Genomic DNA, 16,436 nt, shown 5'->3' with positions numbered 1-16,436 from the left:
TCAGTGGATAGAGTGTTGGCCTGTGGACTGAAGGGTCCCAGGTTCAATCCTGGTAAAGGGCATGTACCTGGGTTGCAGGCTCCATCCCCAGTGAGGGGCGTGCAGGAGGCAGCCAATCAATGATTCTCTCTCATCACTGATGTTTCTCTCTCTCTCTCTCCCTCTTCCTTTCTCTCTGAAATCAATAAAATATGTTTAAAAAACAAAAAGCAAACAGGAGGCTTATTTTACTTTTTCCTCTTTGTTCTCAGTTGGAACTAATTCACGGAATTATCTTCAAGCTCACGGGCCCTTTCCTCTGACAAAGCCATTCTGTTATTGAGGCCAGCCAATGAATTTTATTTCACATATCCTACTTTGTCATTTCTAAAATTTTCATTTAGTTCTTTTTACATATAACTATGCTAAGAATTACTTTCTATTCATCTCAACAGTGTTCACCTTTATGGAGCATGCCTGCACTAGCTGCTTTCAAGTTTTTACCCCCAAATCTAGGTAATTTGGGGGTTGGCATCTACTTGATTACCTTTTCTCTTGAGAATTGGTCAGTCTTTCCTGGTTGACTAATACTGGATTATAGCTGGACATTTTTAATATTGTCAGGAGACTGGGTCCTGTTAAGTCTCTGAGGAATGTTGCCTTTTGTTTCAGCAAGCAAACCACCCAGTTAGCTTCAGACAACAAGCTCTGCCTGATCTCTCGTGCACGTCATTGCTCCCACACTCGTCTCTCAAGGGCTCCTTTTCACAGTTCTTCTAGTCAGGAATATGGGATTCTCTCAGTTTTAGCTCCCTGTGCATCTGAACAATTCTGTGCAAGCAGGTCCTCAAGATATAGAAGTAGAAGACCAAAAAATTTCCCCCCCCTCTTCACACAAAGGTTCCCTTTCCTTAGGGACAGATTTTATCTCACAGTTTTTAGGTGTCTGCAACACTGCTCAGACCACAGTAAAGTTGTTTCACAATTGGGGCTGGCCTCAGGGCAGGACCCGAAAGTAAACAGAAACTAAAACAAACAAGGATTCTCCCCCATGCTCTTCAGCTTATAGGGGCCTTTCTTTAAGCTGGTGCTCAGGCCACAGAGATGGGCTTCTGTCTCTTTGTTGACCCTGTCAATAGACAGTTCCCCTGTTTAGCCTGCCCTTGGGTCAAACCCAGAGTATGAAGAGGAAAAATAACCATGAAACTCACTGTTACCATATTGGTTATTCATTAATTACTGTTTTCTCTCCCCAAATTCACCTGCTATTACTGTATACACTTTTCAGGGGCCTTAGGTATCTGCTTTTTGTACTTTGATCCAGACGATTTGTTGTAATCAAGGGAGAGTAAGCCTGCAGTGTCCTTACTCCATCTCAGCTAGAATTATAAGGCCCCCAGCTTTCCCTTTTATTCATAGTTACTCATTTTATTAGGCTTTGAGAAGGAAGTTTTAAGACTTGGCATCATATTCATCATCATTTCTCAAAAATCTTCCACAATTTCATTTTAAAAGAGAATAGGTATTATTAACCCAAATAAATCAGGGCAGTCTCCTTGTCAACTGGGCACGAGAGGGAAGGGAAGCAGCATACAGAAAGGTTCTCAACACCCATTAAACCCACTGTGATGGTTAATTTTATGTCTTAACTTGACTGCGCTAAGGGAAGCCCAGAAAGCTGGCCATCATTCAAGTAGAAAAGCTGTTTCAGGCTGGAATATCTCTTTCCAAGTAAGTGGATGAACTTAGCTTCTTATTCCCTCAGGAACCTCAGAATATTGCCCTCCCCCTACCCAAATCCTCACAGTATCCCAGCAATTGATTTCAAAACTGCCTGCCAGACAACAGTTTCTACAACCAATATATTTCCTCCTAAATTATGGTTTATGAACTGGTCATTCGATTTTCTGAGACAAGGGATGGAACCTATCACATACTGATACCCAAGCCCCAGCCCACGGGCCACTGCTACTCCCTAATGTGAGTGAGATCCTTCCTCAGGACTCAATTCCGGAATTCTAAGCAATCTTCAGGTACATCTTTCCTGGGTTGTCTCATCAGAGTGGGGTAAAGTGGGATGAACCACACTGTCAATACAGATGACCATCTTTAACCAAAGCTCATGTGTTAGTTTGTCTTTAAATGTTAGACTTTATACATAATTAAAAATGCACAGCTGAAGTGCTCAGATGTTTTTAGCAATCGGGATCACTCCTGTAACCTCCACTCCAAACACTGAGCAATCCCAGCGTCTCAGAAAACTCTCTCAGGCCTACTTCCAGTCAATTCCCCCCGACGCACTAGACTTCTGGCTTCTATCACCACCGCTGAGTTTTGGCTGGTCTTCGAATCACATAAATAGAATCACCGGTTTTCTTTTGTTCCAACATAATGTTTAGAAATGTATTCGTGTTGTTGCCCAAATAAGCAATTTGTTCCTTTTTATTGCCAAGGAGTAGTCCGCTGTATTAATATACCACAATTTGTTTACCCATTAACCTGTTGATGAACTTTTGGGTTGTTTCCCGTTTAAGGCAATCTCAAATAAAGATGCTAAATAATCTGCTTATAGTCTTTTCTGTGACCATATATTTTTATTTTTATTGTGTAAAATCTAGCAATGGGATTGCTGGTCACAGAGCAAGTGTATGTTTAACTTTAAGAAATGGGTAAAGTTTTTCTAAGACAATTGGACCATTCTACTGTGGACAAAAAAGGAGGAGGTTCTATGAAAATTAACCTCATAGGATTATCTGATTGTAAATTCCTAACTGGGCAGGTCATGGTGAGTAGTCATGCTCCAGGCATGTAACTTTCTAATAAAAGGTTTTTCTTGCCTGTGGCTCAGTGGTTGAGCATTGACTCATGAACCAGGAGATCATGGTTTGATTCCCAGACAGGGCACATGCCCAGGTGTCAGGCTAGATCTCCAGTGGAGGACATGCAGGGGGCAGCTGATCGATGATTTTTCTCTCATCATTGATGTTTTTCTCTCCCTCTCCCTTCCTCTCTCTGGGGGGGTGGGGGGGGGTTATCTTTGCTTTAAGCAAGCCTGGCCATTGTGCATCTAGGTTAACACATCTTTAAAATAAGCCTAACCATCCTCAAGAGAGCACATAATCTTAAAAACTGTCCTGTAATCTAATCTCCACCTTGCTTTCTCCCACCTTCCTGTACTCTAGCGGTGGGGAACCTTTTTTCTGCCAAGGACCATTTGGGTATTTATAACATCATTGGCTTAATATAATTCACTTAATATAAATTTATGTTGCTATGAAAAAAGCTCCTAGATTTATTGAATTTCGAGTCCCACTTGTGGTTGCCTTGGCAGGGCCAGACCAAATGATTTCAGGGACCTTATACGGTCCTGATGTAATCTTCCTTACCTTCCCACCTTAATTCCAAATGCATAAAAGAAACTGCAAGACTGTTATTCTCTGCAGCAGTGATTTTTCAACTGGTATGGCACAAGAATTTTTAAAACATGCAATACTTGATCATTTAGTCAGGGGCACTGACCTCTTTGCCCTTAGATCCTCAAAAAAATGACAACAGCCAACACAATAGCCGTCCAGTGTCAATGAATCAAAATTATACCCTTTTTCTTTAAATTACATCTATTTTTATTGTCAGGTGGACAAAAGTATATTTTTTGGTGTGGCACAGAATTTTAGTCGTTTATGTGTGCCATGAGATGGAAAAGATTGAAAATTACGGCTCTGGAGTGTTTACAATCACGCCCCCCCCCCCCCCCCCCCGCTGATGTCATCAGTTTGGCTTAAATAAACTTACAAAAATTCTCTACACAGTTTGAATGTTCTTACGTCAACACTACATTCCCATCTACAACGTATGAGCGTTTCAACTGTTCCATATACCTGATAATGAAGCAGGCTTTTTGATTTTGGTATTGCCAGGCTTTGTTATTTTAATCATTTTAGTGGGTATAGAATAATATCTCACTGAGGTTTTAATTTGCATTTCTCTCGTAATTATTTATATTAAGTACATTTCCATGTGCTTATTGGCCATCCATATATATTCAGTTGTGAAGGGCATGCCTTCAGGCTTTCTTAATTTCCTTGGTTTCTTACCAAACTAACGCAATTAATGGCCATCGACTATATTAGTTTTCTACATCTGCTGTAACAAATGACTACGATCAGTGTCTAAAAACAACAAAAATGCTTTATTTTATAGTTCTATGGGCTAGAAGTCCAACATAGGTCTCACAGGGCCAAAATAAAATCATTGTGTCAGTAGGGCTACATCCCTCTCATAGGCAAAATTGACCCATACATACATATTCACCCCATCCCCAGAATCTCCCAAATCTCAACATATTACAGTGTGGATGAAAAGGGGTCACATACTAAACCTGACAAGCTCAGGGGAGACTTCAGTGGTAGCCTTACAAAGATCTAAAGTAACTACATAGGATGGTCTGAAATTAAAACTTTCTAACTAAAAGCAATTCATGCTGGGTAGTCATGTCCTAGGGCAGTATTTTACCCTAACAAAGATCAATCTTCACTTTTTTTTTTTTTTTTAGAGTGGAAGGGAAGGGGAAAGACAGAGAGAAACATCGTTGTGAGGGAACACATCGATTGACTGCCTCTCACATAAACTCCAACCCAGCTCAGGATCCAGCCTGCAACCAAGGAATGTACCCTTGATCAGAACTGATCCCACCACCCTTCAGTCCTGGGGCTGATGCTCTTAACTACTGAGCAAAACACCGGCTAGGGCAGTATTCACCTTAACTGAGCCTGTCTCTTTTTGCATCTAGGATAACATGCCTTTGGAATTACAAAGTGATTTCCTTCCCCCTCCGTATTCCTCAAAGCACAACCACCATACCAGGGCAGAGACCACACATCCCCTCATTGTTACCGTTATGGAGTTGTTGATTGCTGACTATCCTGTACCCATCTATGGAAAAGAAATGTCTCTCATTTTACATTTTATCCAATTCCAGAGGTACCTCCTCCACCACTTTCCTTTCTTCCACCTCCCTAATCTATCACCAATGGATTCCATGTAACCCACTCACGCCTCCTTTTATGATTGTTATGTATAAAATAAGGTGCAAAACTGCCATTTTCTGGAGTATTTTCTCAATCTGTTGAGGTGTTTCTCCCTGGCAATAACTGTCAGTTTGGCTCAAATAAACTCACAAAAATTATTACAGGTTTGGATTTTTCTTATGTTGACATTCACTTGGTGTAGGATTCCGAAGAAGCCCACCCAGGACCAGCTAGACCAGCCATGGGCAAACTCCGGCCCGTTTGAAATGAATAAAACTAAAAAAAAAAAAAAAAAAAAAAAAAAAAGACCGTACCCTTTTATGTAATGATGTTTACTTTGAATTTATATTAGTTCACAAAAACACTCCATCCATGCTTTTGTTCTGGCCCTCCGGTCCAGTTTAAGAACCCATTGTGGCCCTCCAGTCAAAAAGTTTGCCCACCCCTGAGCTAGGCTCAACTAGGTACCAGCACGGGCCCATTGTGATCTACCAGCTCCTAGTTTTGCATCGGGTGGACTTGGGTGAGTTCTGCTTGGAATTCCAGACCTCCCTGTCTTAAAGTAAGAGGCCCAGATTTTACTTGAGCTGCCTTTTATTTTTCTTTCTTTTAAATTCTCAATGTGGAACTAAAAAGTTAAGGGTTGAGAGGACCCAGGCAAAGGCAGGACTGAAGGAAAAATAGGTGGCTGATTTTTAACTTTGGTTTTTCCATTGGAATTGCTTTCTGAAAGTCTGAACAAAAACCTTTTGCTGACAAATGAGAGCCTGAACTTGTTCTGCTCTGAAGATAAGGGGCACATACTCACTCCAGCCTGAATCTCGGATATTCTTAGTTGACTAAGAATCTTTGTAGAGGTGTCAGGGGGCATTACCCATGACATGCAGAAGCCCCATAGGGAATTCCAACTCAACTGTAATTAAACAATTGACTTGTCCAGGGTTGCGCTTGTCCAGGTTGGTCACCTAGCACTCTGAGTCCTCACAGCTGTATTAGACAGCTGGGGGGAGAAACAAAAGCACTAAGAGGTTTGATGTAACTCAAGAGGTGAGAGTCCTGTGGAACTCAACCAACAAGCAGCACACTTAGACCCACTACACCAAGCATGTCAAACTCAAAGGCTAACACGAACCAAATAAACAAGGTTTAAGTTTCTGTGGACCGCAAATAAACAAAAGCTTCAATTTTCACAGAAACGCAGGTTTATTTCGATAGAGACATGCTGAATACAAAGGGCTGAAATAAATGAGTCATCGTTAACATAAAATAATAGAACATTTTAATAAAAAATAGTATTTCTTATTGAACACTAATTTACCAGACACTGAATAACTGCACAAATTCATAAGCGTAACGCAAATAAACCTATTTTTCTTGTTCTCTAAAAGCGAAATATTTCCTATTGCACACACCAAACAAGTTAGTACAAGACTAATGACATGGCAATCGGCTGCTAAAATATTTGCTGCTAGTATTAGTGGAGAGAAATGGTGTGCCAGCACGGAAGGTGGGTAAAGGAAATGAATGCAACACGATTATAGTAATCAGTTATTAGCAAATGTTGTAGTTCATTATTAATAATTATGTATAACAGGATATTGTAAAAATTAAGTTACGAAATTTTTATTAAAACTTTTTCCTACATACTGTTATATTGGCTGGGCCGCAAAAATATTCTTTGCGGGCCCCAAGTTTGACATGCTTGCACTACTCACTATCCCTAGAGATTTGTTCAGACTCTACAGCTCCCAAAATAATGCCTTGGCCAATGTGGCTCAGTTGGTTGGAGCATCATTCCATACACCAAAAGATCATGGGTTCAATTCCTGGTTAGGGCATATACCCAGGTTGTGTTTTCGATCCCCAGTTGTTCAGGCAACCAACCGATATTTCTCTCTCATACCTCTCTAAAATAAATAAAAACATATCCTCATGTGAGGATTAAACAAACAAAAAACCAAAAGGCCAGAAACTCTCAAACCCCAGACTCCATTAATACACCTCGTAGGAAGCCTTTACTTGCAAATACTTAACAGAAATCAGAATATTTAACTAGAAATGATATCAACTTAAAATGGCCAAAAATGCAAGTTTTCTTTCAGCACTTAATTTTTGCATGCAAAATTAGAAAATGCTGGCTCTATAATTAAACTGAATGAATGGAAAACATATCTTGATTAGGAAACTGAAAACTTCTAGGAAGAGCATAGATAAATTATTTTTAAAATAAGAAATTTTAGAGACTGGCTCTGAACTAAAGAAGGCTTCTGAAGCTAATAAATGCTAACTTCTCATTCTTCCACCTTCCACAGCTCCACTATATTTGCTCTCTGAGCTTCCTTGTCCTGACTTACCCTTCTCCTCCCTTCCTCCTTCCCTTCTATCTCCTCTGTATCTCCTGCACTATCACTCTCCACTGACCTAAGGGAAAATGAGAATAGGAATTCAGACAAGGATCATCCAGGGATTCTAGCAGCTCCCTTTGCAGAAAATCTGGTCTCAGGCAGAGAGGAACCAGCAACTGTTCCCCGATTTTCTCCAGGACACTGATGGGTTTGTAAAGGAATTTAATTTAACTGTTTAGAACATGTAATCCTGGCTATTCTGACCTATTCCGATTAATATACCTACTGGTTTCTGGCAACAGAATTGATAAATACAGTCTGCTGGGAAACTATAGAGGAATCTGTATAAAGCCAGGCCACCTTAAAAAGAACTATAGGAAGCTGAAATAGGATTTATAAAGAGAAAATTTAAAAAGAGAGAAAAACAAGTACAGATTTGCTCTGAGGATGTTTTCCCCTTCTCTTTACTGATAGTTTAAGAAAAATTAAAATCTACCAAAAAAAGGGGGGAAATTACTAAGGTCCTTCAAATACTGGGGCTATTTTATCTGTTCTTAACCACACCTACGTTAGAGTAAAGCTTCTGTGCAAATGGTAGAGATATCTAATTACCAATGTCTGTTTTTTTCTTTTTTTATTGATTTCAGAGAGGAAGGGAGAACCTGTCCCCTTCTAACTAGTGAATGTAAGAGGAATATACATATATTGCTGATCAAATCTGCCTCAATTCACCTGAGAGGGCAAGATTTTCTTGAAACCAATGATGCCCACTACCCTTTCTCCAGAAGGATGAAATGTATTTAGAAGTCAATAAATCAGGTACTGAGCCAATTGGGGAAAAAAATGATTTTAAAGAAACCTCCCTCACAAGAGGAACTGACTGCTTGTTACAGGACATTCCAATGCAACTACAGGCCTTTTCCAATCACCAATATTCTTTATGCACAAGCTGGAAGTCAGCCCAACATACAAGATTACTTTTTTAAAGGGGCTTACAATTCCATGCAAGAGCCCCTGTAATTTTCCTTTCCTTCCAATAAGGAAACTCAAAGAAGGGAGATTAGTACAAAATCTCATAGCTATAAATAAAACAATTATTCCCAAACATCCTGTGGTTCCAAATTCAATAACCTATTATCAGCTATTCCTGTGGACTGCCAATAGCTTTCAGTAATAGATTTGTGTGGTGCCTTTTTCAGCATTCCAGCAGAAAAAGACAGTCATTACGTCTTTGCTTTCACCTGGGAAGATTACAAGTTTACTTAAACAGTAATGCCTTAGAGATATACAAAGTCCCAACTATTTCTCTTAGATACTAAAAGCTTACTTAAATGATGTTAAATTTTTTTCTAGAGATTTTACAAGATTTCACTCTAATCCAATCTATATATATAAAAGCCTAGCGACCGTTATGACCGGACGACCAGCTGGTAGCTATGATGTGCACTGACCACCAGAGGGCAGATGCTCAATGCAGAAGCTGCTCCCTGGTGGTCAGTGCACTCCCACAGCCAGCCTCCCACAGTCCCTCCCCCCGCCAGCCGGCCAGCCCCAATCAGCCCCGATCGATGGCCAGGCCGAAGGATCCCACCTGTGCACAAATTCTTGCATGGGGCCTCTAGTATGTGAATACTTGTATGCTCTAGGACATTACTAGACTGGAAAAAGGACACAATTTGTCTATAACAATAGCCAGCTATAAAAGGACATAAGGTCTCAAAGGATAAGCTTCAATTCTGCTTACCTCAAGTAAAATACCTTGGCCATCTCATCTCTAAAAATGGGCTACTAATTAACCCTGAAAGATTCAGAGGAATTCTATTTTTTCCTCTTCCAAAACCAAGAAAAAAGCTTAGAGGATTCCTGGGTTAGACTGGATATTGTCACAATTGGGTTCCAAATTTTTCATTAATGGCCCAGCCTCTATATGTCTATTAAAGTCAAATTGACCTGACCCAATTCAGTGGAACCCAGAAGGGAAACAAGCTATAAAATCTCTAAAGAATCATCCAAAGCTTCCACTCTGGGACACCTTAATTATAAACTTTCCAACCTTTTATACATGAAAATAAAGGAGTTTTAACTAAAAAATATACAGGCCCAGTCGGTGTGGCTCAGTGGTTGAGTGTTGACCAGTGAACCAGAAGATCACGGTTTGATTTCCAATCGGGGCATATGCCTGGGTTGCGGGCTCTATCCCCAGTAGGGGGCATGCAGAAGGCAGCTGAACAGTTATCTCTCTCATCATTAGGTGTTTCTATCTCTTTGAAATCAATTTAAAAACACACACATTAAAAATAAAGCAAATACTTTTTTAAAAAATTAAAAATATACAGATTATCATAGAACTACAGGCTATGATAGTCAGCAATTAGACTCAGTAGCCAAAGGGCTCCCTCCCTGCATAACAGCCATCTCTTCTATAGACATGTTGTTAAGCAAACAGAAAAGATAACTGTGGGCTCTCTTTTGTTTATATTTCTCACTAGAGGCCCGGTGCATGAGATTCATGCACTCGGGGTTGGGGAGGTATCTCAGCCTGGCCTGCACCCTCCTGCAGTCCAGGAGCCCTCAGGGAATGTCCAACTGCCAGCTTAGGCCCGCTCCCTGCTCCTTAGCTCAGCAGAGATGGGAGAGGCTCCTGCCACCACCGCTGCTCTTGCCAGCCATGAGCCCTGCTCAGGGCTTCTGGCCGAGCGGCGTTCCCCCTGTGGGAGCACTCTGACCATCAGGTGGCATCTCCTGTGTTGAGCATCTACGCCCTGGTGGTCAGTGCATGTCATAGCAACTGGTCATTCTGCTTTTTGGTCAATTTGCATATTAGCTTTTTATTATATAGGATTGTGTTGAACTCCACTAAATTCTTATCATACCCAATATTCTGTCAGCCGACTGACTCTTGCCACCTGCACCTATTTTACTTGAACTTGATGTTACAATCAACCCAGCAACTATGCTACTTTCTTTACAGGATGAAGACATCCATGAAAGTGTTTTGCTTACTGGTCACCTTCTTATTCATAGGAATGGTTTATAGGAAACTCCTTGATAGTGCTGACTTAATCTGGCTTACAAATGGATCTCTGAAAGATAAACAGGTATGTTACCAAGCTAGACATGAAATAACTACCTAAAAAAAATCTGCCCAGCAAGCTGAATTAATCATTACAACTTGAACTTGTCAATTGGCCAAAGATCAAATAGCCAATATTTACACCTATAGTAGCTATGCCTTTGGTGTAGCTCACAACTTTAGAATATTGTTGAAGTACCAAGGTTTCTTAATTTCCTCAGGGCAGCCCATAAAGAATGGAAAATAGGTTGTAAAATTATTAGATGTCATACAGAAATTGAAACATTAGCAGTTATCCAAATTCCAGCTATTCTAAATAGCTGGCATCATGGAAACAAAAGGAAATTACTAGCTAATGCTTCAGCTAGATCGGCAGCATTAAACAGCCAAATTATCCAGACCTGAGACTCACCTTACTTCCTATTAAATTAACTTAAAAAACGAAAAATCTTATAGTTCCAATGGACAGTTGCCGAAGAAAAGAGAATATGACAATTAAAAGGGAGAACCTTTGTCTCAGGCAAACAGATACAACTTGGACCCAGTCAGAAAACAATCTCACATATAGTGGTTTAATTACCTATACTTTAATATGTACATAAGCTAAAACATTGGGTCTTGAAAAAAATAATTTCACAAAGTAAAAAATATCACTGCTACTGTAACTCAAAAACTGTACAGCAAATATTCTATTTATCCAAATATAACCCCGAGAAATCATTCCACAGGTTCCAAGGACATTTCCCACTTCCTTTAGATCCATTTTAAGTATGGTAATTGAATTTTATCCAAATGCCACCATCTAAAGAACAGAAATATGTGTTAGCTATTATTTGTATGCGTTGAGACATTCCCTGGCAAGAGAACCACAGCCTTAATGGTAGGTAAATTATTAGAAAAAAAATTAATTCCCAATTGGGGAATTCCCTCTGAGTTACAGTGACGGAGGGACTCATTATACTGTTCAAATAATGCAATCAATTTGTAACAGGTGGCCTATTCTATAATATTTTATTGTGCCTATCACCCTCAATTCTCCCTCAACATGGCCCTCTATAACTACTACATACAAATGGTACAATTAAAACTCAACTAGATAAATTTTCAGAAACTTTTAATCTCCCGTGGCCAAAAGCTCTCCCTATACTGATACTCAACCTGAAATCTACTTCTTTTGATAAACATAGTCTTTCTCTTTATGAAATAGTCCACCAGCTGCCCTATGAATCAAGATGAAGGGACATATGAATCAACTTTACTAAAAGAAGACATTCTGTATTATCAAGGGCTCATTAACCAGCTTATAGAAACTGATAAATTAGTAACATTCATTCCACAGTGCACTCCTGGGAGATGAAGACTTCAAAGACCACGACTTACAACCATGTCCATTGGAAAGACATTAATCAAAAACTCTCTCCAACATTGTTTGAAGGGACCTTATCAGGTGCCCAACCACAAATGGACACCTGCCCCTGTCTCTGACACTTGCCTCTTCGTACAGTGGAGATTTAAAGATTTCTCCAGGATGAGAAATTGACAACATCAAAAATCGACAGCTATCCCAAGACATGGACAAGGCAAGGTATACCTACAAATTGATGTTGAATTTCATTTGTTTGAATGTATTTACCTGTCTGCTAATATTAATAATATTATATTTGTTCTTTAGGCTTTTCTCAAACCTTGTGTATATAGCCCAACTGTTAATAATTGCTGAAGGTGTTATAATACTCTTTTTTATATAGCTTCTCTTTTGAAATTTAGAAGAAATGCTATTGCAAAGAGAAAGAAAAGGATGTGTATATTTTTAAGAGAAGTTAAAATAGTTTGTCCTAATAAGCTGGATATTTTTGAAGGAATAAAAAGAGACAAACTAAGCAGAGGGCAGTTGTAGAAAGTTAGTGAAAAACAATATAAGGAAGAAATTTTACATATAAATTCCAGAATCTAATTATGAGAATATACTTACCCCTTAACCCAACAAAGACTACTATATTAATTCAGGTAGAAGCTGAAATGGCATAAAAACATGGCCCTCTATAACTACTACTGAAGCACAGGAAATCTTGAAACTCTTACTGTCCTCTTGGCCTCTGAAATTTTAAATGGTAATTGTAATTTACAGCATTGTGTTCCTACAGTCTTGGTTCTGATTACAACTTAAGGTTACAGCTTCCAATTGCAGAACTAGTGGAAGTCAGATCAACAACAGCACACAAGTGCTTCCAATGGAAATAGATGGGTCACAGTAAATAGGAATCCATCTCATGGTCAGATTATGAAAACTGGAAAGATGTAAGGTATGTCCTCAAACTATAAGTGAATGCTATACTAGATGCAAAATAGATAGGAAAATTAGGCAACAACACTTGGATCATGATAGCTTATAGGTTAGAAATGACCCAGAAATAACCCTTAATAAAGGCCCTTAAGACCTGAATGCTTCCCATTTATCTACTTTTCACTTTTGAGAAAATTTGGCCTTGACTTCCATCCAAGGTTCCTGTCTTGCCCCATCCCCAATGGTCCATCATTCAGCAAGACAGATGCTGATTCTGAGACTTCCTAGGAATAAGCCTTCCTAGCACCCTGTGACCTCATTATCCAAACACAAGGTTGGTCATCAATGCATCCTTTGGATTTATAATCAAAAGAGGGACATGTGGACCAAAAGGGGCCACATACTAAACCTGACAGACTCAAAGGAGGCCTGCGTGGCCGCCTTACAAACTCAGAGACCTAAAGTAACTACACAGGATGGTCTGAAATTAAAACTTTCTGACTAAAAGCAGTTCAAGGTGGGTAGTCATGTCCTAGGGCAGTATTTTTTCCTAACAAATGTCAATCTTCACCTTAACTGAGCCTGTCTGTCTTTTGGCATCTAGGATAACATACCTGATACCATGCCTTTGGAATTACAAAATAATGCCCTGCCCCCTAACCCCCCCATTCCAAAGCACAACTACCTCACCAGAGCAGGGACCACGCATCCCCTCATTGTTACTGTTATCATGTTGATTGTTAACCACCCTGTACCCACCTATATAAGAGAAATATGGGTCTATTATTTTACTTTTTATCCAATTCCTGAGGTTTGCCCATCCACCTCACCCCCAAGCTTTCTCCCAACTCCCTAATCTATTACCAGTGGATTTCATGTAACCCACTTATACCTCCTCCTTTTACTGTAATGTATAAGATAAGGTGCAAAACTGCCATTTTCCAGAGCATTTTCTCAATCCATTGAGGTTTTGCTTCCCGGCAATTGTCATCAGTTTGGCTCAAATAAGCTCATAAAAATTCTTACAAGTTTGGACGTTTCTTAGGTTGACAACAGCATCCATGCAAAGTCCAAATCTCACCTAAATTTCACTCAGAAGTCCCAGTTATGTCATCAAAATCAACCAAATGAAGTATGGGTGAGACTCTGGATATAATCCATCTGTCCTGAGGCAAAATTCCTTTCCACCTGTGAACCTATAAAACTAGATGTTCTTGGCTCCCAATACAAGAGTGGGACTGCCATAGGATAACAGATATAACCATTCCTGTTCAAAAAGAGAGAAATGGAGGAAGAAGAGTCACTGGTCCATGCAAATTTGAAATCGAGACAGGCAAACTGGAAAGGGGCTCAAGTCCTAGGCAGAATTCTCTACACTCCCCAGCTCCACCAATGGGCCTGCGCTTCTGCCCTCAGAGCCACCCTTCCAGTTTACAGCGGGCAGCATGTTTCCTGCTTGCAGATTTGGGGCTCTGACAGCCTTCTTTCACTTTGTCCTCTCTCTGTTCCTTTTAGTTCAAACTGGCAGTGTTGCTGCTCGAAGACTCTCAAGAGCCTGTGGGACTACCATATGCGCCCTCCATTAGACAAGAGGCCCCCTCAGAGATCCTGTCTGGATATTCCCGCCTCTATTTTTGGCTTCTCCTTAGAAGCTGAGGGAATCAGAGTCCCACCCTTGATCTCTTCAGAGTGTTTTGTATAAGTGAGTACTCTGACCTTTCAATCTTTCTGAGGTTTTAGCAAAAAGACTATAGAGTAACCCCTTTGACTTTTTCTCTACAGCATGTTTTCCTACTGGATCTTTATTTTAGCATCCTTTGCCATTTTGGTAGGCTAAGAATTTCCAAAATTAAGAACTCCTGGTTCCTTTTTGTAAAAAGGTATAATTGACATATAACATTGTATTAGTTTCAGGTGTATAAAACCTCGATACAGTGGGACCTTGACTTACAGTTTAATTCGTTCCGAGACCGAGCTCATTAACTCAAATTACTCTATCAACTCAATGCAAAAAAATCAGCCGAAAGGCAGCTGGTATCTCAAAAAACTCGTTAGTCGGGACACTCGTATAGTCAAGGCCCCACTGTATAACAGACTCAGGCAAGGAGGTGTCCATTAAAGCCGAAAGTCGGTTATATAAAAAAGTAGGTTTTCCAAATGTATATGTTAAAAAATTGACAAATTAGTTCATTTACCTGTTTTCACTTATATAGACATGACATGATTGTGTAATTAAAATTTAAGTATGTATGAAAAGTTTAATTTCACAGAAAGGTTTGCTATATTACAGTCATTTTAACTTTATACTGAGTAGGTCTAACAAATACATGCATTCACATCAAGAGTCAACAGGTGCACACGGCTGGGGCGTGGCTTAGCGCACGTGGAACATCGGCTCACACGTGTTAAAACTGCTGCAGAAAGTCACCCCAGGGAACAAGAGGACCAATCACCGCCCCCGATGCAGTGATCATGTGCTAATCGTTCGCCAAACATTGTGAGCAGCGACTCTTGGATTTCAATGTGTAGATTAGAGGGGGAGATACGTAATATTTATTTTTGTCAGCGAAATTACTACAGTGTTTTTTCCAGCATATGGCCTATTCGCTAAAATTTGTTAAAAATAAGTGAATTTTAAAAAATGTAACAGTGAATTAATAACAAACTAACCTGTTAACTTAATTATAAGCAAATCTTGGTTAATAGCATTTTATAATTAACAGGGTGGTCCTGGCTGGTGTTGCTCCATGGCTACAGTGTCAGCCCACACACAAAGGGTCTCTGGTTCGATTCCAGGTCAAGGGCATGTACCTGGGTTGTAGGTTTGATCCCGGCCTACTCCCTCCCTGTTTCCTTCCTCCCTCCTCCTCCCCTCCCTTCCCCTCTCTAAAAATCAATGAAAAAAATATCCTTGGGTGAGGATTAACAATAGCAACAAAAAATTAAAAGGGTGTTACTTTTCACTTATGACACACGGGCCAGAAATTTTGACCATTAAATTCAAAGTCCGTTAAATCAAGGTCCACAAAATTGAGGGTTTACTGTACAATTTTTTTTTTTTTTTTTTTTTGTAAAGAACTCCTGGTTCTTGTTTAACAGGTCTCTCTTAAATTTCTCTACTCTCAAATTTACTGTCACAAAAGAAACCAGGCTGCACCTCAACACTGTTTGGAAATCTCAGTTAAATTCATTGATTAGAAGTCCTGCTTGCCACATAACTACAGGACACAATTCCACCAACTTTCTGTCACTACATAACAAGGATCCCCTTTCCTCCAGTTTGTATCATCTTCCCCATTTTCTTCTGAGCTTCCAATAGCAGCACCTTTAAGGCCCATATTTTATTTTATTTATTATTATTTTTTAATCCTCACCTAAGGATATTTTTCCATTGCTTTTAGATAGAGTGGAAGGGAGGGAAAGGGGAGGGGGAAGAGAGAGAGAAAAAACATTGCTGTGAAAGAGACACATCGACTGGTTGCCTCCCACATGCACCCCACTGGGGCAAGGAATGGACCGGCAACCCAGGTATATGCCCTTGCCAGAACCAAACCCAAAGCCCTTGGGGATGCGGGCCAGTGCTCTAACCACTGAGACACCAGTCAGGGCAACGCCCATATTTATTCGGACAGTCACTACTCTATGTCACTTCTCTGTAGCAGAGTCATTGACATCCACATTTCTAGTAATGATCTGTTCAAGTCAATAGCGGCTTTTTCTATCATGCT

General features: G+C 39.9%; 1 protein-coding gene across 3 annotated transcripts in view; it reads right to left on the bottom strand.

Annotated features, from left to right (window-relative positions):
* Positions 1-16,436, bottom strand: part of COPG2 (COPI coat complex subunit gamma 2) — a 150,433-nt gene that overhangs the window by 110,082 nt on the left and 23,915 nt on the right. The window lies entirely within an intron of this gene.

The sequence above is a fragment of the Myotis myotis genome, unplaced genomic scaffold (genome assembly GCF_014108235.1).
Source record: "Myotis myotis isolate mMyoMyo1 unplaced genomic scaffold, mMyoMyo1.p scaffold_m19_p_11, whole genome shotgun sequence".
In the NCBI taxonomy this organism is placed as follows: Eukaryota; Metazoa; Chordata; class Mammalia; order Chiroptera; family Vespertilionidae; genus Myotis; species Myotis myotis.
This window is presented reverse-complemented; position numbering and strand designations above follow the sequence as displayed.